Genomic DNA, 27,581 nt, shown 5'->3' with positions numbered 1-27,581 from the left:
GATATTTTAGTGTTATGCCTCTTGTCCCTTCCTTATCTTTCAAAAAGCAATCATAGAGTGGCCAGGATGTTAAATATCAGTATGATGTGCACAGCTGATATGTCATATGATTTCTGAGTTTTGAACATCAAAGTTTTCAAACACTTACCCCTCATGGCTGTTTTAAGCTACAAACATGGGGTTGCCTAGCGCCAAAGATATTGCTTTTCTTCATCTTAAAAGAGTTTAATACAGTAGTGTCACAGTGGGGGGGCGGGGGTTTGAAGCAGCACACATATTGAAGTGACAGGAAGGAGACATATCAGATAGGTAGGGTTGAATCCATTCTAGCAAGCAAGATCAGGGACTGACATCCTGAACAGATAACTAACATTGGAGCATAACAGTTGTCATAGAGAGACCTGAGGCTAGATGCATAAATGTTCAGATTTACGCCAAATGTGTAGTCCTTGCCCCAGATTTATAAAAGAAATACTGTGGGTGCATTGTTCCGTGAGTAAATTCACATCTTAGTCATTGTGTATGTGCACAAATGCTCAAGCCCAATGCTGACTCTCACAGTTGGACATGAGCAATGTCCCCTGACAATGCCAAAGCACCCATGGTGTGTCATTACGCATATCCATCATGCACTGATATACAATGTGAGTGACATAGCAACAGCCTGCTAAGTCATGAAGCCTACAGTTTACAGGATGATATGACAAAAACCTGCTCAGTCATACAAGTGTGTAGTTTATAAAGAAAAGAGCAGTATATTACTGTTACACACAACAATGTAAAATGTTAAATCTTGCCTTTTGTATGTTCAGGATGGAGTAACTCTATTGAAGCAGGACTCTGTCTTCATCCATGCTGGTCGAGTAGGTACAGTACATCTGTTCATCTGTGAAGATTTCCACCCTGGATGAGGGAGAGACATCAGATGGTGTTAAAATTGCACTTGTAAACAAGTGTTTATACGTGTGTATGTGTATATTTTATGTATCCCCGTGTCACTCCAACAGAGGATATCACCCAAACACCTAAGAAGCTTTGAGTCGCCGCAGCGAAGGTACCCAAAGCAGTTTCCTTCTGCTTTTCATTTGATGCAATTTCATCAAAATTAAAGTTTAATCTGTTAAATGAAGTTAATAACCTACAGGTGTATGCATAAAGGGGTACATGCAAACCATGATTGCAACCATCAACTGTCAAAGAGCAGTTCTATCAAGCTAATCTGTCAGGTGAATTTTATTGGTTTTTGCAGTACAGTGACTGACTGTCCGGATGAGAGTGTTTCATTAAACACAGGTAGCAAGCCAAGCTCCAATCCCTCAGCTTTTTGTCAGTTCTAATCATTACTGCAGTTCGGTTATGTCCAAGTCATTTTCACTAAATGTGCAGCACAACATTCTCGTGACTATTATGTAGCCATGATGTATAATGTAAATCACTGTAATGTCTCTCGCTGGGTCAATCTGTCAGGCCCAGGAGAACCCTAGAGCTCTGGAGGTGCTTATTAACAACACCTAGCTCGCTCCGAGAGTGAGAGGAAGAGACAGAGCAACCAATAGACACAAGGTAATAGGGGAAACGAAAACACATGAAGGTAGGAATAATTGAAATGTGATTCAAGAAAATAATTACAGAGTACAAAAGACAGCAAGGTAGCAAAGGATTGAATGAGTCTCGAGTTTATCATTCACTGTGATGGGAATTTAATATTATCCAAACCAGGATTGGAAACTGTAAGAATTACAGCCTGACGTGCAATGATTAGCTGGATGCAATGGGATCATTAAAACTTCCATTCATCTTCTTGTGTAAATAAATTTAGAGAAAACAGAATAATAAATGCAGAGTCCAAACCTTGGATTCGAGAGAGGGCAGCTTCTGTCTGACAAGTGCAAATGACCACTGCTGGTTATAGGAACTGTCACTGCCTTTTAATCCAGCCTATTATAACCCTCTATATCACTTGCATAGGATGGGCATGTAGCACATCACACTTCTATACAGGAGCTTTCACATTCTTTCACAAACTCGCAATTAGTGTTTGCTTTCGAGACTGTCAACCCAAGACAAAAATAGCATCGGTAATTTCAGCAAATGCCCCAAAATGAAATGTGTTTACGTTCAAGTGACAAAGCTCTCTAGCAGCCCGTTATTACGATGGGAGCAAAAGAGGGAGAGGAGGTGATGTTATTATAGAGCAACAACAAGTGCGCATGGATGAGTCAACAAAACATCAAGCTTCCTGTTTTGTTCCTCATGTTTTTCTTGTTTTTTTGCTGTAGTCGTATTTAACCCAAACCCTGATCTTTCCCTACTGAGTTGTTTTCATGTCTGAACCTGACCAAATATTAAAAGGCCCCAATGACTCTTTTTTTTTTGTAAACACATAAATGTTATTTTTGCAACAGTTACCTACCAAAACATGCACTGTGTGTATATCTGAGATCTAACAAACATGTTGAAAATATTTCCTTCCTCATAAAACATTTGCAAAGACAAGTTTTTAAAGTATCTTAAATCCAGCATTGTTTACATCCATGTTTACGTGTCAGCAGTTTTCTTCTGTCCCGTCTTTGCAGGCGCACATTGCTGCATTTCCTGGTGGGTTACTGCCCCCTGTGGACTGTGTGTGCACGCGAACACGTGCGTCCTCAGGCAAATGCGCGATATAAACAACATGGGGACCCAGGGGAACAGTTCCCTGCTGTCACTAGAGGTCAAAATCTCCACAACATAACAATTTCACATCATAAAACAAATATCATATTTTTCTATTAAATTATGATTTTTAACAGTTTTTGATGGCACAGGCAAATGATGTCCCGCTGATAGGGATGTCAGATCAGACAATGCTTTTGTGTGTTGTTCTAGAGGGCATGACAAAAACATTGTATTTTGTCTTTTAATTTGGACTTTTCTCTTAAACTACATTGCTGCCCATAAAGTTGGAATAATTTTGTTTTCAGACACAACCCTCTGTTTATTCCTATGTAAATGCATCAGTAATCACTTTGGAAGAGATTGACTACTAAAGTTTTGAGAAGATATACACTTTATCTGTCAAGAATAAATCACATTGTCACAATCATTTCATGGAAAGAGGTAAAAAATATTTAATTCCAACTTCATGAACAACAGTGTATAATGATGCCCTCTCCCTTAATTTGTCCAAGTGTTTTAGTTACCTAACCTTCACCTTCAATAACCCCTTCATGTCTAGCCATACCTTAACCTTAACCAGGTGTTACTCCAAAGCAAATGGATATAATGGCTGTTACTGATCTTATTAAGCAGGTGGGCCGGACACAATCAATCTTAATCTAAATACAGCAATAGAATAGAACAGAATAGCCTCTATCGTCATTGTATTGTGCAAAAGTACTTTTGCATGATTGTGTTGATTAAGAGTATTGTTATAAGCCAGAGTGGGACACCCCCGGCTCATGTTACCTTAAATCAAAATCGCCTGCAGCTTCCATGCGTATGACTGTGAAACGCACTGTAGCCCTTCCCAGCACAAATGGCAAGGAAATAAAAATGAAAATGGTTGGCCAGAGATGAAGTGCTGGCAAAGTAGTCAAACAAAGTCTGAAACCCCTAATGCACAAACCCTTTAACAAAGTGACGCACCAGGCCAAAACCGACAAAATCATCTTTAAATAATCAGCCACTCACAGAGGCAACTGGCACAACAGTTAAGTGGCAAACCTGACCTCTAACACCAAATATAGTTTACCTGCATGTGTATTATCCTCTTGTACAATGAGGGTTATGGCTGGAGGTGCTCTTATAAAGCACACTGCCACCTCAAACAATGTCATAAAGAAGTGTGACCCAGTGAGTCAGTCTCCATATACGGTATTGTATATGTACTGAAAATCCCTTAAGAGAGATAGCACCTTTACAGAACCATAGTTACACAAGGATGACTACGTTGGCCTTCCTTTAGAAATAAATAGAAAATGTATGAACCAAAGTGTGAGGAAATGTAGAAGCAAAAGAGAAATGTAGTTGTGCATACAGCAATGCCCTTTCAGAAAGAAAATAAAGGGAGTTTTAAAACATTGGTAAAAGTTTTTAAGTTACAGTATATTTACACTGTTGAAAATATAATTTTAGTTGGCAGTTAAGATAGATTTCTGGGACCACACTGTTGTGTATTGAAGGAAGATCTGACTTACACTCTGTCCGCTGTGGCCTGCTGTAAACTGAGCCACAATATTTGAAGAATAAAATAGAAAAATGGCCTTAAAATATTCAGATTCAAAACAGACCGTTTGGAAAAGTGCTTGGACTATATCTTGTATGAAAGTTAGCAGCATGACAGTCAAAGTTTCCATACTAGTGAAGCCAGAGACTCTGAAATAAGCTGGCATCCCAAGCATGGAAATCTATCTTCTGACTAGCACAGAACCTTTTTTTCACATTTTTTTAGTTTTAATTTGAATGTTGGTGGACAGAGAAAAGATTGGGAGGTCACACAACGTCAAATAAAGACTAAAGAATAGGATCACTTAGAATTATAATGTATGATCGTATAATGGTAAAACTGTGTCAGGAGAATTATTTCCATGAAGTAATCAGCTACTATTACAGTTTTGTTGCATGATACTAAAATATAATTATGTTATTGCACAAGTAGTGGGAAATTTTCTTGAGCCACACACTCGTTTCCCACTTCATTAGTAATAACTGCTTACTACCCGGTGAGGTCCCCTTTTGCAGAGGATTCAAGGAGATTCTCATTAGCATCATGCAGCTACTGCAGATTTTTCAGTTCCGACTCCGTGCTGTAAAACTCCTGTTCCACTTGATCCCAAAGGTGCTCTACTGGGTTGAGATGGGGAGACTGCGCGGGCCATTGAAGTAAATTAAAGCCAGTGCCATGTTCCTGGAACAATTTTGAGAGGACGAGTGTTTTGTGACAAAGTGCCATGTCTTGCCAGAATGATTCATTTGTCGAAGCCTAGACTGGCCATGTAGGAACGCAGCTGGGGCCCGTTTCATCAAATTTGCAGCATGCAATCTCATATTCCGAATATCATTTTCTCTCACTGTTTTTGACACGTCTCACATATTAACTCCACCTCACAATGCACTTTTGGGGAGGTTATACCAGGCAGTCACTGAACGATTATTTCACCTACATTTCATTACCATTTCCTCTGATTCTTTTTGCTATTATTTGATAGATCCCGGTGTAAAATGAATCTTATTGATATAATATAGTGGCCTGATAAATGTCACAGTAAATGCTAGGGTTTTTTGAGGCTGACTATTGCTGTAGGATGTCCAAATCCCACATGATTAAATACTGTTTGGAGATGGTGTATTAACTGTAGTGAAGCGCAAGAATAAACTGTAGTGAAGCACAACAATAACAAATGCAGCTTAAGATTGAATCATTGAGATATCACCAGCTTTGCAATATCTGTGTTTACTAGTGATGACAGAATTCCATTTAAAATTACAGATACTTTGACCACTGGAGGCAGCAACCACGTCTTGATTGGATACTATGTCAGAACCTGCAACAAAAGAAGAGTAACCCTTGGCTGAGACGATTTATCATATAATGTTTTAAAGACCCTGGTTTTACACTTTTCTGGTGTTTTGTTAGAAGGTTTAATATCCGTAAGAATCCATAACATATGTGTGGCTTTTAGTACCAAAAACCATCTCAGTGTAGTTTTATATCTCCTTTTTTCAGGCATCTACCCGAAGCTCTAGCAAAAAACAGCTAGGTGAACCAATCAGAGGAGAGGCCAGTGATCAGAAAAAACATATATAGCAGATTTCAGGTAGACACTTGGGGAAATCAAATCATGCAAGGTTGGACATTGGGTCCAGGTAAGCTGATGGCTTGTTTTAAAACACAGTTTCAAAATATGGGCTATGTGCATTTTCGTCCATGGATTGCACACTTTGATACTTTCACAGTATTTATATACCACCTAGACCTGCTTTATAACCAAAAAGAAAAGGAAATCTCCTTTTCTACAATATGGGACCTTTGATAAAGCAGACCCCATTACTGTCAGTATGTGCAAGCATTATCTGTAGTACAGAATGCAAACATATTAAACATCTATTAGTGAAAAAATATTAAAATATCAATAAAGATATCAAAAAACAGATCTTTGATCTTTGAAGGTCATTTAGGTTTGCTCAAAGATTAGTAAATGATTTCAAAAGAAAACAAACATTCCTCCAAGCAGACTTATGAAACAAGGCCACAAGGAAGAGACAGCTGTTGAAAATGAAGGGGAGGGCTCTTTAAGGAGGAAAAAAAAGGGTTGTGTTAAAACAGAACTTTTGATGGACGCAGCAGGCGCTCCAGTGCAGAAATCAGCAAGACTGTCAAAAAATTCATGACAAAACACCCAGGCCCCCTCACCTTCTCTAACTGTGGTCAATCTTTTATTGTCAGATTTTATGATAGATTCTATTGTCAGATTATATTTAGATGGTAACGGTTTTAAATAGTGAAGCGCATTGCACAATTATGCGTGCCACTGGAACATCATTTAACTGATGCTAAAGGGGACACTTTTTTACTGATCTTTTATACTTTGGATGAGTTTATGATCAGTATCAGGGGAATGTACTTCAGCTCATTAACATTAAAGTATGTGCAGTTTACTAAGATCATGTACAGGCTCCAGATATTTAAGTTGTTCAGAATAAAATGTTTCTTTTTGTTCGTACTGGAGCTCCCAGTGTGTGAAGAATGAAAGCACAGTTTTAATGTACCATTCTTCAGAACACACACAGATCAAACTGTATTTCTCTCTCCAGTCTTTGTGTTTCATCAGGCTTCTGTGCATACAAAGAGCATGTCTTACAGTCTCTACAAGCACTGGTATTGGTGCCACGGATACCCTGCATGTTTCAGAATTCGAGAAATGTCTCAGGATGTTGATATTTCTTTTGCTACCTGTAGTTGGATGGCAGACTGTAGGTTTTTTGTCAAATCATTTGCGTGTCTGTGTGTGCATTTCCAGCTGAGTAATAAAAGGCAGAGAGGCACTACTACTGTCACACACAGAGATGCCTTTTCTGCTCCACTTAACATGCGGATCTTAGGCTGCATAAATTGACAATGGAGGTTACAGTGTACATCTCTCTTCATGCACGCACACACATACACTCTCTCTCCCACTGTCTTATTAGTAATCACACTCACTCCAAACATACACACTTTCACATTTGTGCGAAAATACACAAAATATTCACACTCAACATTGCATGCATGCACGTGCATAGACATAGTGCTAACACATACTTGCAACACACGCTGTGTCGTATGAATTCTGGAATGGAGGCACGGCTGGATGGCAGCCAGCGTATCGCTGTGGAAACCCAGCGAGTGATGGCAAGCCATTTGCATATTTATTATTTCATTTCAGCTTTCAGAATTCCCACTTCCCATAAACCTGCTCTCTCTCTCTCTCTCTCTCTCTTTAGTCACTCACACACACACACACACACACACACACACACACACACACACACACACACACCACACACACACACACACACACACACACACACACACACACACACACACACACACACACACACACACACACACCACTTAGAAACAGTGAGAGACAGCTTTGAGTTTGAAAAAAAATTCATAAACCATCAAAATCATCAAGAGCAGTCCTAAAGAAAAAAAAAGAAGAGATTTATGTATTTCATTGAATTTCGGAGAGCAGTTTTGATGCAAACAGGAGAAATAAAATGCAAATGACAAACAGAAAGTAGGCCAAATATCGGCTCTGTTTGGACCATAGCGTAAAGGATTTCGTTGGTGGCCAGATCAGCGACACGGTTAAAGGCAACAGCAATGGGAGAGTGGGCTTTAGATGTTGCCTCATCCAGAGTCTCATAATCTCATAAAGATTAAACATCAAAGGAGTTATGCAGCAAAATATATATGGTACTTTGGACTGATACCTTTAATTGCCTTGAAGATGAACTGAAACAAAATATGAGGTCTAAGCAGAAAATGACTAAATTAGTTACACTGTTTTTATACTTTTTTTTAAAACCTTAAAGGGCAGATGTGGAGCTTAGAGTAAATAGCTATGATTTCTGCTGCTGTCAGGATAGAAGACGTGAAGCACCAGAACACGGCTGCTGGAAAAACATAATCTGATGGTTGCATGGAGGAGTCTGCAAGATAAATCTCAGGGGTCACGAAATGGAGAAGGGGATAGGAAAGTAGGGAAGCAACAAAGAAACTACTGTCCTACTGTAGTTTATTCATTGCTCCAAACTGATATAGCCTACTTATATATTTATATTTGTATAAAGAAAAATGGGTTGGTAACAACAACTTATTTTGTTTCATTTATGTAAAATGACAATCAGAATGTAATATATAAGCCATGACAGGCTGTTCTTTTCCAGAAGTAATCATTTATCTGCAGCAGTTTGCTGTTGTGATGAAGCCACAGTGGTCGTTCTGCAAAAGCGCAGTAGCAAAATGCAGCTTCAATTAGGGCTGGGACTGTAAACAGTTGTGAATAATCAGGTACTTCCTTTTAGGCTTTTAGCTGATTAGGCTTCATGAAACACTGTCTGTTCTCAGCTTTTAGGACCCCATCTGTTATAATGTTTAACTGACACTCTCTTTGCTTTGACAGAAGATCTATCACAGTTTTCTACCTGCGAAGATCTGCAGGTGTGGCGACGTGTTTCCCTCTCTTTCTCCCTATCTCTCTGTCTCTTCTTGCTCTCTCCTGAACTTGGCAGGAGATCGATTTCCTTCCTGAGGCGAAGTGTTCAGAAGACTAATGCTCAGACCGGCAGAGAGCACGGTGCTCCCATCAGTTCTAGCACCAAAGCACTGTTGACAGCATCCTAAGAACTGCAGCCGCAGAACTGATGAGGCAGCAGGAAGGAGGACAGGCAAGGAGTGCGCCTTCAGAAGCAGGCAGGTAGAGCGCGAGAGAGATGGAAAAACAAAAACAGCATGCAATTAAAACACGGGGCACCATGGGGTTTCAGGGTTAATGATTTAAAGTTTATTCCTTATGGTACTCTTATTATAGCATGATACTGTATATGTCTTTGGTATAGAACAGGGCAGGGGAAAGATGGTAAAAAAGGATGGGACATGAATACACAAGCTGAGGCAACATGAAAATCCAACAGGAACAGGCAAGTTTATTACAGTCCTCTGTTCATTTTTTCCTCTTTCTAATTAGTTAACTAGTATGTTCATGACTCAGTTTATACCAGTGTGTTGACATGTGATTTATTAGTATATCTGGATTATTGGCCTTTGCATGTACACCTGTTGTTACCAAGTAATCTCATTATCTTGACTCCACCCACATTGTGTTTAAAGGGGACCCATAGTGCTTTTCCTTATTTTCTCTCATATATATAATATTACAATGTTGGATGTCCATATTAAATGTGGCCAAAGTTTGAAATCATGAGGTAAACAGACAAAAGAAATCCCTGTGAGACAGAAGCGCTGAACTCGAGGTTTCAAACTCCTTTTTCTGCTTTTCTGCTTACGACAGTTCGTCACATACGATCATCTGCGCCGAGCTCAGCTTGTTCTCACAAAACAGGCATGTTATGTACCCCAGCATATAAATAACAGACAGTGCTGGTTTCCTATATAGTCGTTTAGCGACAGCAGAAAAAACATTTTACTAGCAACGTTAGCTTTGGTATTTCCTGACAGCAGACATTTTCCACTTCAGTCTGCATTTTGGTGCGTTTCCCATATGTACACCTATTAACAGGGACATGCATAGTTAATATATGTTTTATATATATATAGATATAAATATATATATATATATATATATATATATATATATAAAGATATATATATGTATAAGGTTGACTTTGGCTTCCGGAAGCTGGCCAATCAGATGGAAGTGGGCTTCTAGGGAGGGGGACCTTAAAGAGCAGAGCTACTACTGCCTGTTTCAGTTGGAGGCTCAACTGAGGGGTTACGTAACAAGCAGTTTGAGATAAGGATTTTTTTGACCTGTGATTCATGCAAAGCTACTCCAGTGGAGTCCCAGAATAAAAATATAGAGCAGGAAATGAGCACAACTTGTCCCCTTTAAATCTTGATATGCAGCTTAGGTAGACAGAAGTGGCAATGGTTTTAACAAACATAGTGCGTCTCAGGCCAAGGGAAGTAGACATACATACATACATACATACATACATACATGTAGTTAACTGGGGGCTTCACCGCTCACAGCAGGAGGGTGGGGTGGGGTGGGGAAGTGTAGGGGAGCTGCAGCAGCAAACAGCATTGGCATGATTGTATCGGGCGCATCAGCAGAGTAATAGTGAGACGTGTCAGGTTATGATGGTGCCACTGTACACCTGCGTAAATAAAACTGGAATTTAGTTGAGATCTCAACAAGTGAAGTGATAGTGAAGCATAAATGTAGCATCTGGTACCAATCAGTAAATCCATGTGCTATTTCAGTGATTTCCAAAAACTTATGCAGCCATTAATTAAAAAACACAAACAAACAAGAAAACTCAGGAAAGACATGCGGAATAAGGCATCCATGACATCATTTTAAAAGACAGAGATGCAGTAAAATATATAAATAATAATTACATAATAAGGAGTGAGTCAGGTGCTCAATTCAGTTGACGAATGAGACATAAGCACCACACATTCAAGTGCTCTGCATGTGGCAGAAAAAAAACCTGTCCTCAAGGTAAGAACTCAAAGGCATTAAACATTAGAGGCCTTTATAGATGTTGGTATTATGTCTGTTGATCGTGGTCATGGTTTCACTGGTTTCACCTTAAAGGTTCAGCAGAAGCGTCACATCCAAAACACGCCTGTAGGCCGACACATGACAGCCCCCTTTTCTCACTTCGCTTGCTGCTGACTTTCTGCTACACTTAGAAGGAGTGAGAGTTGCATATTTGGGCTTCAGCATGAAAACTTATTTTAATCAGTCGAGGCCCGCCATCCCAAACCATTTATATTCATGAATGTAGTTTCAATTCATGCTCTTTTTATTCGTGGTTGAATATTGGAGATGCTGCTGTATGTAAGGTACGAAACATGCAAACAAAGACAGCTGTGGGCATGTGGAAGAAAAAGTATGACACAGCATACAATCAAACTACCAACACTTACTTGATTTTACAAAAGCCTATTGTCAGCAAACAGGCAGCATAAGCAGTTATGAAGCACACTGATGTAAGCACCATAACAATGGAAACCACAGCAACAAGGACTCGGTGGTCCAGCCCACTCCAAAGTGCAATATGTGCAGCATAAGCAAAATATAACTCATCTGACTGTCAGGGGAAAGTCTGGACCTCAACTTTCATTTGCAACAACTGCTGGATACACAATGCCACAATGATAACAATTAATATTGTCAAGTCATGCAGCAGTTTGCTGTCAGACCAAATTAAAAGGATAATGAAGGTTATGAACCACAAACAAATTTAAAAGAGCCATTGGTTGATTTTAACTGTTCTTTGTGATTTTTAACTTAAAATAGTCCCAATCAGCATCACATCACAGCAATGATCCCTGTTTGGAGGACAGATATCAGGTTATCCAAATAACATGTTTCTGCAGTACCCGAGGCTGCAGTTTCAGGACCACAATCCTACAACCGACTTTCTAGGACCCTATTTTTCACTACAGCACCACCTATAAAACGGGATAGGGGTAGCATTAGCGTTGGCCTTGTTCTACACACTGTAGTTTGAGGGTTTTTTTGTAGTGTTAAGCTATACTACCAATTGATTTCTGGATTCAGTTGTTTGATATTATGTTAGCCTTTTTGTGTTTAAGAGCACTGACTCTGAACTGAAATTACACAAGGCTCTACAGTGAAGTAAGCACTGACATTTTGAAAAGAATTGACTTGACAAAATGCCAAGGGTTTGGCTGTTAAAAAAAACAAAAAAACTGAAACCATTCGATTCTACTGTCTTCTCAGTTGTTCCTTTAGTGGCTCAGAAATGTTGCTTTTTTAAGTAAATGACCTCTCAGTTTTACCTTATTAGTGTTTACATCCAGACAAACACTGCGAGAGGCTCAATTTGTGAGATTTCTGGAGGAGGAAATATAAATGTGAGCAGCTTGTTGACCTAGGATGCAGATAAAGTTGCTTTTCCTTATCTCTGAAGCTATTCAAAACTGCAATAATCAGTATTTGAAAGAAATCTCTGTTCCCAAGAGCAAAGTTAGAGGAGAGGAGGTGTTTGGTAATCGTCCCTGCTGCCTCATTGTAAGGTTCACTGAGGAAGGACATCTGATAAATACCTCAAACTTTAAATGGGACTCCTTGACACCGGTAACTTTACAGGATTCAATGGCAAAACTTGACAAAAGACGCCAAGGTTTGAATCTAGACCTGTGTACTTTGGCAAGCTTGCAGACTTGAGTGCTGATCTTTTGAGTACAGCAGTGCCAGTAGAGAGTGAGACAGCAGACATTTTGACTACCTCTTTGAGACCTGTTGTCTGTTTTGTCTGGTGGGTCCTTGTCCTGTTGCATGTTTCTCTCTTGATTTGTGGTAAGTGGAGAATGAATTAGTGCAACTGTTTGCAGCTGGCCAGTCTCCCAGATGTAGTCCAGCCTTCACTCTTTCTTTCTACTTCTTCCCTCACGCAGTGTGATTTTGTTTGGTTTAGCTTTACTTCATTTTATATCCAAACACAACATTAATCACTCATCCAATTACAAACACAACTGACGGCAGTGATTTACCATTATGCAGCTTCAGTTTTTTTAGTATTGTGATGCTTATGTATGTGTATGTTATTCAAGCAGGCTTTTGAAAGGTCACATATTTTACACACTTCTAGTGTTATATTTGAAGTGTTGATATCCATAAGAAGAAATATTTGTGGTTTTAAGCACCAAAATCCATCTTAATGTAGTTTTACATCTCCTCTCGAGAGCTCTAGCAAAAATAGATCAATGAGCCAATCAGAACAGAGGAGGCCCTAAACCTCTCTTCTGACTAGCTGGCCATTTCCTGAATGATAGTGAAAATATAGCAGTTTTCAGGTAAACACTCATAGAAATCAAATTCTGCAAGTTGGATGGTGGGTCCAGGTGGGCTGTGCTTGGTGCATTGCTGAGAGTGATACAACTTCATTGTGACATCACAAAGTTCAGGAAGTCCTGAGAGCTTGTTTTAAGGATCAGTTTCTGAATACAGCCTGTGCGTGTTTCTCCGTGGACTGAGCACTTTGATACTTTCACAGTATTAATATAGAAACTAGACCAGCTACATAATCAAAAAAGAAATCTTACTTTATACAATATGGGACCTTTAAGTAACACTGGGCATTATTGTTGATTTCAGCCTGAAGCAGTGGAAAACAAAGACTTTAGTCTGAGAAAATATAGCAAAAATATAACCTGTTTAGATGAACTCACTTAGTTTCAAATTCTCTTGCTGTATTTGAGGCAGTTTAGACAAAAAACATCAGAAACTGCTGACAGTTAGAACGGTTTTGCTTTGCCTTTTCAAGCATCATGGCATATATCAGCTCATTTCATATTTCCCTTTTTTTTTTACTCAAAAGCCTTTCACACATCTGTCACTTTTTCCAGCACATCTTGCTTTTCCTGTTTTTTCTTCCATCCCATCAACTCCCTCCTTTGCAACATTATACGCTCTATACTTTCCCTCACTCTGTTCCTCTCTCACCTACTCTCCCCCATTCCTGTCCTCTGTCATCTGTCTCCCCCTGTCAGTGATTTTATTGATCGTAGTATATTTGTCGTGGTGTGCGGTTAACAGCAAGAACTCACCGTTTATAATTGCGGGGAGGTCTGTGTGTGTTGATGGTGTATTTCTGTGCATGAATGAGCAGTTGTTTGCGTGTGTGCGTCGGGTAGTGCGAGTGTGTTTTGTGCATGAAAAACCAGGAGAGTGAGCGAGGATGAGTTTGTGTGTATGCCGTTCATGGCAGAGTGTGGAAGTAGCAGTGTCTGACTGATTAGACCCTTTAGTGAGTGTACCCACCTCTCACCAGCCATCCTTCACACTGACAGCTGGGCTGTGGAAGTGTATGCCTCCCTGCCTCTAAGTGTGTCTGCGCTTCTATTTTATGAGCCTTTGTGTGTGTTTCCAGGTGTGTGTGTGTGTGTGTGTGTGTGTGTGTGTGTGTGTGTGTGTGTGTGTATCCAGTCTTTTGCGGTCAGTATTATTACATGCATTTTGGATAAATATGACCTGTATAGTGAGAGCGTGTGTGTGCTAACTCCGAGTCATTGGTTTCTGCATGCTTCACTGTGGCAGTCAGTATGTTAATGTCAGGCTAATGACGTCCAGTAGATACTGGAACCTGAATGGTTCTTCTGATGTGTGCATGTGTTCTAAATGTCATGTGGAGAGTGCATTGTGTCACATTGTGTACTACAATTGATCTTTCCCTGGTTTTATCCATAATCATCTCATGCAGAATTTGACCTGCTGCCACCGATAAAAAAAATCATTGATTCCGTGGGTTTGTAGAATGTTTAAATATCACTGTTGTTGTCCTGCAGTAAGGTTGGGGCTTATGTGCCAGTACATACCATAAATATGCATATGTTGGTGCCTGTTTGTTATCACGGACGGAAGACAGAAGGTGCATTCCCATTAACCTGCTTTATGTGCAATTTGAAATTACGAACTCAATAACGAGAATTTTAATAAAACGTGGCAAAAATATTTCTACGCTTGCATGAAGTGGATTTTCACACTATTAGACAAAGCAATATTTCGCAAAATAGAAATGGAAACTTTTTTTGCATTGGAGTCAAGGTGTCTGCTCCATCAAGCCCCAGGGAGCCAGTTCCAACTGAGATGCAAACTACTAGAAATCTGTCATCATGTTTCATTGGAATGATATTGCAAGAGGAGAAACCCCAGGTTTATTTGCGTAATATTACTATAAACCCAGCTACAGATTGAAGGAAATCAGGGAGAAAGAGATACAACAAAGGTTTGAACTAACGTTCACAGTCAGCATTTTAACCCCTAATCCATAGACTGTGCCTCTTTGAATGTGGCAAATTTGTGCTGTTGGGACTCAGTCATTCAATAGACCAAATGTTTCTTTGCTCCACTGGACAAAGGAATTCACACCCCACAGTTCCTCACGGTTCACACCTGGGGATGACCCTTCCCCCCCATGGACCCCACTGGCCAGCCAGTGTGGGCCAGCGTGTGACATGTGACCCCCTAAGGTGTCACAAACAAAACCAGTCTTCTAGACCCCTTCTCACTCTCTTCCCTTCTTGGCTTGCTCTGGAGAGCAGCTCCAGCCCTCTCCTCTCGGTTCTTCAAAGGGCAACAAGGCCCCAGCCCAGGTCAGCTCTGCTACCTGAGAAACTAGCTCTCTCGCCGGCCTGCAACCAGCAGCCTGCAAACACTCTTCTCCTCCACAACAGCGACCTGCTTCGGATTAACTGTGAGTGAACCAAATCCTCTTCAGAATCAGCGGCTACAACACAAGGCCAGCTGATTTTCCAAGCAACAGGAGTCGTAGCAGAGTTAGCATGGAACAGCTAACTCTGTGAGGAGAACAAAGGAGATAATAGCACAACACAGCCAGACAGGACTTTATTCCACCAGGAAACCCCCCAAACTCACTGGATTTTACAAACCACTGGAAAGGACCTCTTTGCTTGTTCCAAGGATTGGGTAACGTTAACGGACTGGGCCTAACCTCTCCCAGCACAGCATAGCTAATCAGCAGAAGTCTTAACTTGTTAATGTACTTGTTGATTGATGTCTTGTTGTTGTAATGTTTGCTTAGGTCGTGGTCAGTCATACAGTTAATCGAGTACTCGTATGTTCACACACATAGCAGTACGTCTCAGTCCTAGAACCTGCATGAAGCTAACCTTCCCCCTCTAACCTGGTACCATTAGATTACATGAGCTAGGCTAACAAAGAAACTCACACCCTCCCTCTCACACACACTAGGTGGTCTCAGCGGCCATTTTAGTAGTTTCTTTGTTTACCGCCATCTTTGTAGTCTTCTTTGTTCAGGTCATGTGGTCACAGTGACCACTTTGAGTCGGCCATCTTGCCTTTGTCTGTGTCCCCACAGACACACACACACACACACACACACACACACACACACACACACACACACACACCTGTATATGCTAGATTAGACATTGTACTTTACTCTGCTCCATTGTAAATAAATGCCTTTTAAGTATAACTACTGGTGTCTTTAATGTTGCACAAGCGTGAATATTGCCAACCTCTACTCGGTAGAATTCCAATCCTTCAACTGTAACTTACTATTGATTTGGTAATTTGGTAATAGTTAGTAAGCTAATGGTTAATCAGAGTTCCAGATTAATGGTAATAAATTGAGACTAAAACCATATTGGCTATTTTGCCTATTAGTTTAGGCTGGTGCCCCGTGAACTTTAATTCATTTTAAAGATATTATTTAATATTAATATTTTTAATATTAATATTTCCTTAATTTGTGATAGCCAATAAATTGATAAACAACCAAAATCTAACACATTTGGTGTCCAGCTCATGAGGTAGAGTACTGTTAACATAATGGTGCCGCCCGTGTGAGGCCGAGTACTAATGATTTCCAGTTACTAATAGAGCTCAGACCCAACATAATGGTGCCCCGTGTGAGGCCGAGTAATATTGGCAAATATTCATAATTGTGCAATATTAAATTCATAATTTGGCCAAAACCGCATAGGTTGAAAAATTTTTAGTCCACCACAGGAGTAAACGTCCAGGTGTACTTACAAACAAGTGCACTGTGGTGAGAATTGGTTTACTAATTTTACCTGAAGTAATATTAGACGTCCTCCAGTTATTAATAGCTGACACTTAAGCCTTAGTATCAAGAGCCTGCTATTGTTGCTAACAATTCCAGTTGAGTTTATTCTGTAGGAAATGTAAGAACCTCAGTTCAGCATTTGAATACCACGTGTTCAATGCTATCTAGTAAAGCTGTCAGAATTGCTGCTCCCTTTAACATTAAACACTGTGTGCCGACAGCCCTGTGTAACACAGAGAGCTTATACCTGGCTGTTACTGCCAAGCATTTCAGCCTGAGTAAGAAATAGAGCCTGAGATAGAGCCACAGCGTGCTATCAGCCCTGTGAAACCCAAGTTCTGCACCTAGCTGTTACTGCCTTGCATTACAGCCTGAGTCGACTTGAAGAGATAATCTTTGGACTGTTACTGCCTTGCATCTCAGTCATTGCTTTTTGAAACATTTCTTAAGCAGACAGTAAACCTGCACTTGCCTTTACTGTCCTTAATCTTTATGCCCACTAGTGTAGCTGCCCCTCCTCCACAGGAAGCTACCCCCCATAGTGTAGGCCACTGCATTGTTTAGTTAGGCTAGTGTACTGCCAAACTACACTACAAGGTGTCTGCCAGCGCAACACCACAGCCAACTACATTGACTTCTTGTTTTGTGAAAAACTTGTTTAACCTGCCTCCTTCCCAGACACAACAATGGAGAACTCCTGTGTAGAGCAGTTTATTTCTTCCCTAGCACAGAGCCTGAAGCCTGGCTACCTAGAATTTATCAGCAAGTTAAATTCCAGTGAGTGCAGTAAAGAAATAGACTTGCTACTCAGTGACAAAGGTGATGCTCAGACTGCATCCAAAGGCCCATTGTTAAGATGTGTACTGTTGAACTTCCACAGGCAAACCAGCATTTCACTTCAGAGCCAAGCAGCCCTAGAGGAGGAGGTAAAATCGCTTAGAGCTCAAAATGCTTTTCTCCTCCAAGAAGTTAAGGAAGCTAACAAGAAAGCCATGCGCTACTTAGGAGACTTGCATGCAGCAGAGTTAGATCTCTGTTCACACAAGGAAGAATTGTTAAAGGTTAAATCAGAATGCCTTGCTCCACCACGATCGGTCAGTGCTTGTGATTCTGGTTTCTCTGCTTCACACTCTTCCCTTAATGACAGGTTAACTCCGCCTCCACTCAGAGGATGGGACAAATTCCCAACTGACCCTAAGTCCTGGGAAATGAAGTCAGCTCCTCAACCTCCACTGAGAGACAGAGGTTACACCCACCTGACTTCCCATCTTCCTGAAACTGACAATGAAGAGACAGGTAGTTTATCCGGTAGAGGATATTCATGTTCCCACCAGCCACTGATGCATAACAGTTTCACCTGTGCTCACCCCTCCAACAGAAGGACCAAAACTTTTCCGGACTGTTCAGCCTCCTCTCTGCACCTCCATGAGAGTGATGACCGCTGTTCAGCTCCTTCCTCTAGTCCAGCTAGCATAGTCTCGCCTTCATCAGTAGGGACCTCACAGTGCCCCCGCCTCGAAGCGCTTGAGTTATTAGCAAAGGACATTGAACATTTTGATCCAGACAGCTCTGATCAACATATTGAAAACTACTTTAGGGAGTTAGATCACAACTTAATTGATTTGCCCCATGCAACCCAAAGGGAGAAAACTAAACTTGTGTGGAAGACCAGCTCAAAAGCAGTCCACAAGTTTATGCAATCACTGCCTCCCAGTGTCAGAGATGACTACAAAGAGCTCTGTCAAGCACTGACAGAAGAATTCTCTCCTGCTGCGGATGAGATAGAATCTTTGGTTGCAGCTTCTCAAATAAAACACTCCCGCCATGAACATCCCAATGACTTTTACCAACGTTTGAGGCATGCATATTTTCAGGGTAGGAACACACCAGGCTTAGAGGAGAACTCCACCTTCAAGTCTTTGTTCCTACGAAACCTCCATCCCTGTGTACGCACTCATGTTACACTGATGACGCATCAAGGTAAGCCCACCATGCAGGAAATAAAGAAAATGACAAAAATGGCTTGGGAAACCATGGTCAATTCCAAGGCAAGGGGGAAAACAACTGAGCCTAGCAACTCAAACACCTTAGCGTCACACAGACATGTAACCTCAAAAGATCACCCTCAGAACAGATCGAAGGGGGGTGATAAAAGGCCACATATGGGTGCTGAGCGTAACCGCCACGCCCACCAAGTGCGTAGAGATAGGCACTCCCACAATAGGAGCAGGAGACGGCCTTACGCAGAAATTCTGGCTCAGACACAGGACCAGTCAACACATGGATCAGACAATGACCACGTCATCTCTGACCACGTTAACTCAGACAGTGACAATGCCTCTGAATGTTCTTCCTTCAGCTACTCAAAGTGCTACAGCTTTGTGCCACAAGTTAAGGAAAACTTAAAGCTCCGGCGCTCCAGAGTTCGCCGCACTGAGTACTGACAGTAAGTAGGCTCAGGGTACCCTACACTCTTCCAGATGGACACAATGGGTTTGTCAGCAGCAGCAGCAGCAAACTAAATTCTGAATCAAATCAGATACAAGTTTAGGACACTGCATATACACGGCACACTCACCCAGACACTCCAAATCTTGTCATTCTAGGTGCCACCCTCTATATCTCACCTTAACAAACTAACATCACTGACTTTCCTGTCCTCACTAACACCATGAGTAACTAGGAAACATGTTAGTTGTTTTACACTATTCGATCATTGTGGTTATTATCTGAACTCTGCTTTGTAACCTGATTGTTCTTGCTTAGCCAAGATAGATAGTGCTGACAAATGCCCGGATGTTACCCGTTGAATGAACTGACAAATGGACTATACATTATGCTCTCAGGATGACACGTCAGGTGGCATCCTGACAACAAAGGGGGGACTGTTGGGACTCAGTCATTCAATAGACCAAATGTTTCTTTGCTCCACTGGACAAAGGAATTCACACCCCACAGTTCCTCACGGTTCACACCTGGGGATGACCCTTCCCCCCCATGGACCCCACTGGCCAGCCAGTGTGGGCCAGCGTGTGACATGTGACCCCCTAAGGTGTCACAAACAAAACCAGTCTTCTAGACCCCTTCTCACTCTCTTCCCTTCTTGGCTTGCTCTGGAGAGCAGCTCCAGCCCTCTCCTCTCGGTTCTTCAAAGGGCAACAAGGCCCCAGCCCAGGTCAGCTCTGCTACCTGAGAAACTAGCTCTCTCGCCGGCCTGCAACCAGCAGCCTGCAAACACTCTTCTCCTCCACAACAGCGACCTGCTTCGGATTAACTGTGAGTGAACCAAATCCTCTTCAGAATCAGCGGCTACAACACAAGGCCAGCTGATTTTCCAAGCAACAGGAGTCGTAGCAGAGTTAGCATGGAACAGCTAACTCTGTGAGGAGAACAAAGGAGATAATAGCACAACACAGCCAGACAGGACTTTATTCCACCAGGAAACCCCCCAAACTCACTGGATTTTACAAACCACTGGAAAGGACCTCTTTGCTTGTTCCAAGGATTGGGTAACGTTAACGGACTGGGCCTAACCTCTCCCAGCACAGCATAGCTAATCAGCAGAAGTCTTAACTTGTTAATGTACTTGTTGATTGATGTCTTGTTGTTGTAATGTTTGCTTAGGTCGTGGTCAGTCATACAGTTAATCGAGTACTCCTATGTTCACACACATAGCAGTACGTCTCAGTCCTAGAACCTGCATGAAGCTAACCTTCCCCCTCTAACCTGGTACCATTAGATTACATGAGCTAGGCTAACAAAGAAACTCACACCCTCCCTCTCACACACACTAGGTGGTCTCAGCGGCCATTTTAGTAGTTTCTTTGTTTACCGCCATCTTTGTAGTCTTCTTTGTTCAGGTCATGTGGTCACAGTGACCACTTTGAGTCGGCCATCTTGCCTTTGTCTGTGTCCCCACAGACACACACACACACACACACACACACACACACCTGTATATGCTAGATTAGACATTGTACTTTACTCTGCTCCATTGTAAATAAATGCCTTTTAAGTATAACTACTGGTGTCTTTAATGTTGCACAAGCGTGAATATTGCCAACCTCTACTCGGTAGAATTCCAATCCTTCAACTGTAACTTACTATTGATTTGGTAATTTGGTAATAGTTAGTAAGCTAATGGTTAATCAGAGTTCCAGATTAATGGTAATAAATTGAGACTAAAACCATATTGGCTATTTTGCCTATTAGTTTAGGCTGGTGCCCCGTGAACTTTAATTCATTTTAAAGATATTATTTAATATTAATATTTTTAATATTAATATTTCCTTAATTTGTGATAGCCAATAAATTGATAAACAACCAAAATCTAACACATTTGGTGTCCAGCTCATGAGGTAGAGTACTGTTAACATAATGGTGCCGCCCGTGTGAGGCCGAGTACTAATGATTTCCAGTTACTAATAGAGCTCAGACCCAACAGTGCTTTGCCCCCAAAGCTGAATGAATAATAATTTAATTTAAATGTCCACCAATGAAGATGGAAAAATAATGACAACATTGGGTATTCTGAATATACAGTAAGCCAAGGATACGCAAGAGAATGCTAAAAGTGAGTTCCTAGTGTGGGTCTGTCTACAGTCTACACATCCGAAATACTTAATTTCCACCACCCCCCCCCCCCTCTCCCTCTCGTATCTAAAGCACCTCTCCTTCCCAGTTTTGTCAGATGAAACTTTGAACACCATCCTCTTCTTCATCTCAAAGTGCAGTTCATTTCTCCTTCATGAATGCATATCATTATGTATGACGTTCTCACTGATGGAAGATACAAGGAACCAAACCAGAACTCCAGCAGTTTCACATGTTTATCCCTCCCCCTGCTCTTGATTTGCCCTCACCACGCTGAACAGTGAACACACCATTTTGACTTTTAATTAACTCCTCTCTTTTCTAGCATCTCCTCCTTTGGGCTCAATTAGTATTCCAAATGTGCTGGCTACTTCACATCTATGGCAGACAGTGCAATTTATACTTTTAATGCAGACAAATTAGTAATGACAGTGACAACGTTAAGTGGTGATGATTGATGACGAGCCTTTGTGTCTTGCAAGTCACCCCACACAGAAGAGAGCGTCACTGTATCTTGGTCCTTAAAATTTGAACATGTAGAAATAACAGCCGAGGTGCAAACGCACACTTACACACATTACAACTCATCAGAGAGTGTGTAACATTTTGCAATGAACTTTTTATGCCTCCATTATGTTTTAGGGTTGTCCATCCGTCTGTACATCCATACGTATGTCTGTCCATCCCATTCTCGTTAACAAGATATCTAGGGAACTCCTCAAGGGAATCCCTTCAAATTCACAAATGTCCACTTGGACTCGATTATGAAATGATTAGATCTTGGTGGCCAAATGTCAAAGTCTGCCTTGAAGGAATTTATTCAGATTCAGCACAAATATTCACTTGGATGCAAAGGTTAACTGATTAGATTTTGGTGGTAAAAGGTCAAAGTTCAAGGTCAAAGTGACCTTACATTCTTGTGAATGCAATATATCAGGCTTGCCCAGAGGGAATTTCATCACATTTAGAACAAACTTTCACTTGAATTAGAATTGTGTGGTCAAAGGTCAAGGTTGCAGTGACTTCACAAAACATGTTTTTTTCTATAACTACTAATTCCTATGTAAATTATGACAAAATTTAACAAAAGTGTCTAATGATGATAAAATGATGAGATATATCATAATGATCAAAGAAACTTCACTGTGACATAATATTGTGCAGGAACACTTCTGTGCTGTAACTCAGAAAGGGGACATTGTGAACATATTTCCTGCAACTGGGCTGGCTGGTAGTAATTCTAGTTTTTTTCTATTTTTATTTACAAAAAAGTAACAGACAGAAGCAACAGTATTGAAGAAGCAAATATTATATTTTTTTGACACTGAATGGATGACACTAAATGATTTTGAAAGGAGAGGGTATTTAATAGAAAGTAAAACATGGCTCTGCCTCTCTGTATGTCAGTGATGTCCAGATGTTTGGGAAATATCCTTTGAGAATGAGATTTGGCTCTAACGTCACTATAAACTCACCTTTTCTTTGGATATCTACAATCTCCACTTTCGAGAATTTGAGGACTCATCTAGAGTTGTAAATATGTTTGATACTATCAGGTGTAAGCTCATATTAGTCCCCGAGCTACTCAATGTGGTTATGATTGAGGCTGCAAATCCTTCACACTACCTGATAAGGTTTGCTAACAATCAGGACTCGGCCTGGAATTGTCAAGATGGTCAGATCTGATCTTAACTGGCTAAATAATCTTCTTGTGTCCCCAGGCTTACATTGATATGTGGTAAACTAGCTGTAGGGAGGTGGTGGGGGGAGAGCGGGTTGTAAAGCACATGGATTTGAAAAGGAAAGAAAAGGTTTAGGCACTTTGGTTAAGGTTTTTTTTTTTTGGGGGGGGGGGGTTGTTTTGTTAACATGTTAAAATAGCACAGATTCAGTATTAAACTACTATAACATGGTCAGATTTACAAAGGACAGGTGGATGAACCAAAAAAAAAATTCAAATCAATGCAAAAGAATCAGAGATATTGTTTTTTGATTGCACGCGTTCTTTGTTGTCTAAATTTAGTGCCTTCATTACCCACAATGCAACATGACTGCCGACCATTCAGATTTGGGCATGTTATGCTAATAGCATCATTTTTAGCCTCAAGCAGAGATGAGGAGCAGGCCACACAGGTCTGGTATGTTCACTTCTTTTTCTTCTTCTCTACAAATGTATGATCATTATATGGACCCCCATTGTCTACTATTTAAAGTCCATAATGCTGAAACACATCCACCTATCTTTAAAGTCTTCATTTAAAATAACACAATGAATTTTGGTTGTTTATTCCTCCTCCACCTTTGACCAGTGAACTTCTTCTCTTCATTAATGCATTCAAATGATTTATTTCTCAAGAGAATCAAGGACAAAGTTTTAAAATGTGATAAACCACAAAAAAAAAAAAAAAAATAGCCTCAACATTAAGAGCTTCAAATACCACGGATAAACTAACCACAAGAGCTTGCTACAGGAAGGGGTGCGCATAACTAAGCAAAAGTAAAAAGTAATCCATTAATGTTACCATAATAGTGCAACTCCACAGAAACAGACAAGCAAATCTGCCATTAGCAATGATGCAAATGCAATTTACCATCCATGATGCTAAAATGCCAGAATGGTCTGAGGGAAAAAATATAGCACTTTGATACTGCCAAAATGAAAGAGGAGGAGAATCAGTTTTGTTTGATAAGACTCTCACAGTCTCTTTCTGTTGATGTAGAGGATCCATTTAGTAATGGATTTTCTCCTCTTTTGTCTGTGAAGGCAAACACATTCTGTCACTTCTCATTCTGTCTCATTTTATGTCCATGTGAAGGAGGTTTCTGCAGCGCCGGCTGCTTTGCACATTGTCTGGTCATTTTTCTGACAGACAATGAAGGAGTGTGAGCTCAACATCACTGTCTGTATGCATGAGCGGGCAGGCTTTTAGCGGTGCTCAGGCAAGTTCACACTGCTTGTTGTCTCTAATTATGACAATGTTCAACCCTGTCTCCCTAAAATCACTTTCATGTACAACTAATTTGATTTAACAAATACATTCTGTGGGAAACGTTATATTCTGCCTGGATTATGCTCTTTATCAATGTGGGGAAACAAACATCTGCAAAACATTCACCCTCATTGTATTTCATTAGTATTCCTTTCAATATCCGCTCCTGTCAACCACAGCATGATTAAAAGTTTTATGGTCTTTATGTAACTCAGAGCACTTTGTTATCATCAGGAAAATATTGTGGTTCTGGTTAAATGTTGAAAAAAAAACTTCAGGCATAATATGCAGTTTTGATTGGGGCATATTGACTTTTTCAGAAACACTTTATAATAAAGCTTCAAAACACATGCCTAAGTGGTGCAAACTGTAACTAATGCAAGACTCACCAGATGTAAACATCTTGGCTACATGTTGCTGTATGACCACAGTCAACAGAAACAGTTGGTGACAAGTTATAATCAGACTTCTGAGACTACTTATGCCCACTTTTTCTTTATCATTTAATTACAATGTCAACTGTTGACATGCTTAAGCATGTCAGTGCATTCCTGCCTGATTTTTCAGCTGGCACCTGCTGTGATTGATTTTAGTTCAAAATTTCAACTGCACTATACAGCTCGTCCAGTTTCCCTGCAACCCTTAGAGAGGACCCAAATGCAGACCACAAAACCAGTAGATGCAGATTTATTAACAAAGAAAAACACAGAACTCTAACTTATATGCAGAAACAAAATCCAGTCAGGTGTAGGAGGGGAATCCAAAGTCCATAAACAAAGGGCCAAAACTCAGGAACATATAGGGAAAGTAACAAAAACACGAGGAGCAGCCACAAAAACTGAACAGAAACACAAGGAGACACGGGGGAAACTCAACAGAAGCAAAAGAGACGAAGTGACAAAGACAGAGGAGAAGAAATAACTCACTACTCCCTATATAGACCACTATATGGTGAGTTTGCCATTTTGTAGAAATGTCACTTACCAAGCAATATATAACATCTTGCATTGTGCTCATGCTGAAGGAAAGAAAAAGGTTGTCCACTAATTAGAAGGCAGGTGGTTCAAACCCCGGCTCCTCCAGTCCGTGTGTCGAGGTGTCCAAGATACTGAACCGCAACCTGCCCCTGATGGCTGTTCCATCAGTGGGTGATTGCGATGTGTGAATGTGTGAATGAATGGGTGAATGTGGTAAGTATTGAAAACCGCTTTGAGTGGTCAGTAAAACTTAAAGACTTAAATACAGAAGGGATGAAGAGATAATTGGACACAGGTGAAACACATTACGGCGGGGCAGACAATCACAGAAGCAGGAAATTAGACAAAGACAGGAAGTAAAACAACAAATACACACAAAAGGATGTAATTTAAAAATAAAATGGGATAAGTTAATGTATTAATGTAATGGCAACTTCTAGTAACAAACATTAAATGATGATCCATTAAGTGTCAACTAATCAGATAACTCACAGTCTTCTTCTTTCTATACGCAACCATCTACCCAGCCTCCCTCCTGACCTCTGCACAGTTTTAGGATGTCTTCCTGGATTGGAAAATACATTGCAAGTGAACATTACCCAGACAGCAATTATATTTCTTCAAAATGTATTTGGCAAAGCAAAATGGTGCATAAGCGTAATTTGCAGGAGATGCAATTTCAAAGGAGAAAATATTATTTGTCAATGACGCAGCCTCACAAGGTCAATCCAACAACTGTGTGAGATAATAGTAACATTTTTTCACCTTTTTTCTAAATAATTATATGCATAGGAATTTGAAGAGCAGACCATGAGATACAGCAGGTTTTGAGTGTTGTGTGCTCAGTCCGCTCCACTACCAGCATGTGGCTTAATTAGCAGCAATAAAACACAAGCCTGTGACAGTTACCACAGAGGGCTGCAAGAAAACAGAGAAAGACTCACTTAAGTGAACAACTCTGTGTGACCATAAGGTTTACAAAACAACAGCAATTATTGAATCCGGCAAACACAACACATGGCAGACAAGACACTGCAACTTCCAAGGTGCCAGCTAATGCTTGAGCTCTTTGAGGTCAGACTCATGGTTAGAAACTGCACGGTCTTCAGTAATAACCTGCTTCACACAGGTTTGTTACATCCACAGTGACATTGTTTTTCCTTTTGCCACTTACCAGCTCTGCTGGAGAAGTGCTTTGTGGCAACGGCTGATGTAGTTGTCGAATGATGAGAGTACTTTATATATATATATATATATATATATATATATATATATATATATATATATATATATATTTATTTATATCAGTTTCTTAAAAACACCCAGTTAAAATGTATTGCAACAACTCCTCCAACCTGAACAACCATGAAGGTTGTTTTTCAACCTTCTGATACAACCTATATGAGTGTCTCCTTAAACAGCACCCCTGAGCTGGCTTCGTCGCCATGGTTACTATAATAATGGTAATGACTTCGTTAGGTTTGGGCAATAAAACTACTTGGTTAGGTTTAGGAAAAGATTGTGAATTGGGTTAAAATAAGAACTTCCTCTAGACAATCTCTATTGTAACCATAACAACATTGCTAACTTTGTCGAATAATCATGGATAATAGAACCAACATAAAATTCTACTTCCGCATGGGAATCGAACAGCACTCTCCTGTGTTACAGGACTATGACATTTGTTGACCCATCCATCCACCCCCACCTCCTCCTGACATGGACTTTATCTCTCGTCATACTATTATTGTCATTATCACTACGGCCGCTAGATGTCACCTAACAACAAAATGTAACTATGGGTCATAATAACCTGCTGCACAAACGACCTATGGGCATATTTTTTTTTCAAGGACAGTCAAAATACAGTCCAACTGCACCAAAGACTACATCCTCCAAAATAATCACTTGAATCTTCAACTCACAGTTTCAACAAAAGCTTAACATTATAATCTTTATTAAGGAGGATTTATTCCAGGACTGTTTGACTGTATTAAACTGCATTAGTTCCCAATAAACTGTTTCTTTTCTTCACTTTCAGTAGACCTTTTAAAAATACTCTCTTACTCTCTGTATCTCTTTCCCTGTATCACAAACACTAAACGCCAGTCTGTCTTCAAGCCAGGGGAACCTATTTCAAGCTCATAAGATAAAGAGGGCGCCTATTTGAAAGGGAAAAATCTGTCATGAGCAACAGAGTAAATCAAAACCCAGGCAAACA

The 27,581-nt window shown here is 40.4% G+C and overlaps 1 long non-coding RNA gene across 1 annotated transcript in view; it reads right to left on the bottom strand.

Moving 5' to 3' along the window:
- Nucleotides 1-803: 803 nt before the first annotated feature.
- The window catches only part of LOC130186717 (uncharacterized), a 168,530-nt gene continuing 141,752 nt past the window's right edge, over nt 804-27,581 (bottom strand). Inside the window, exon 4 of the long non-coding RNA XR_008830337.1 lies at nt 804-903. This is a non-coding gene — a long non-coding RNA (uncharacterized LOC130186717). The remainder of the gene's footprint in view (nt 904-27,581) is intronic.

Source organism: Seriola aureovittata, chromosome 18 (genome assembly GCF_021018895.1).
Source record: "Seriola aureovittata isolate HTS-2021-v1 ecotype China chromosome 18, ASM2101889v1, whole genome shotgun sequence".
In the NCBI taxonomy this organism is placed as follows: domain Eukaryota; kingdom Metazoa; phylum Chordata; class Actinopteri; order Carangiformes; family Carangidae; genus Seriola; species Seriola aureovittata.
This window is presented reverse-complemented; position numbering and strand designations above follow the sequence as displayed.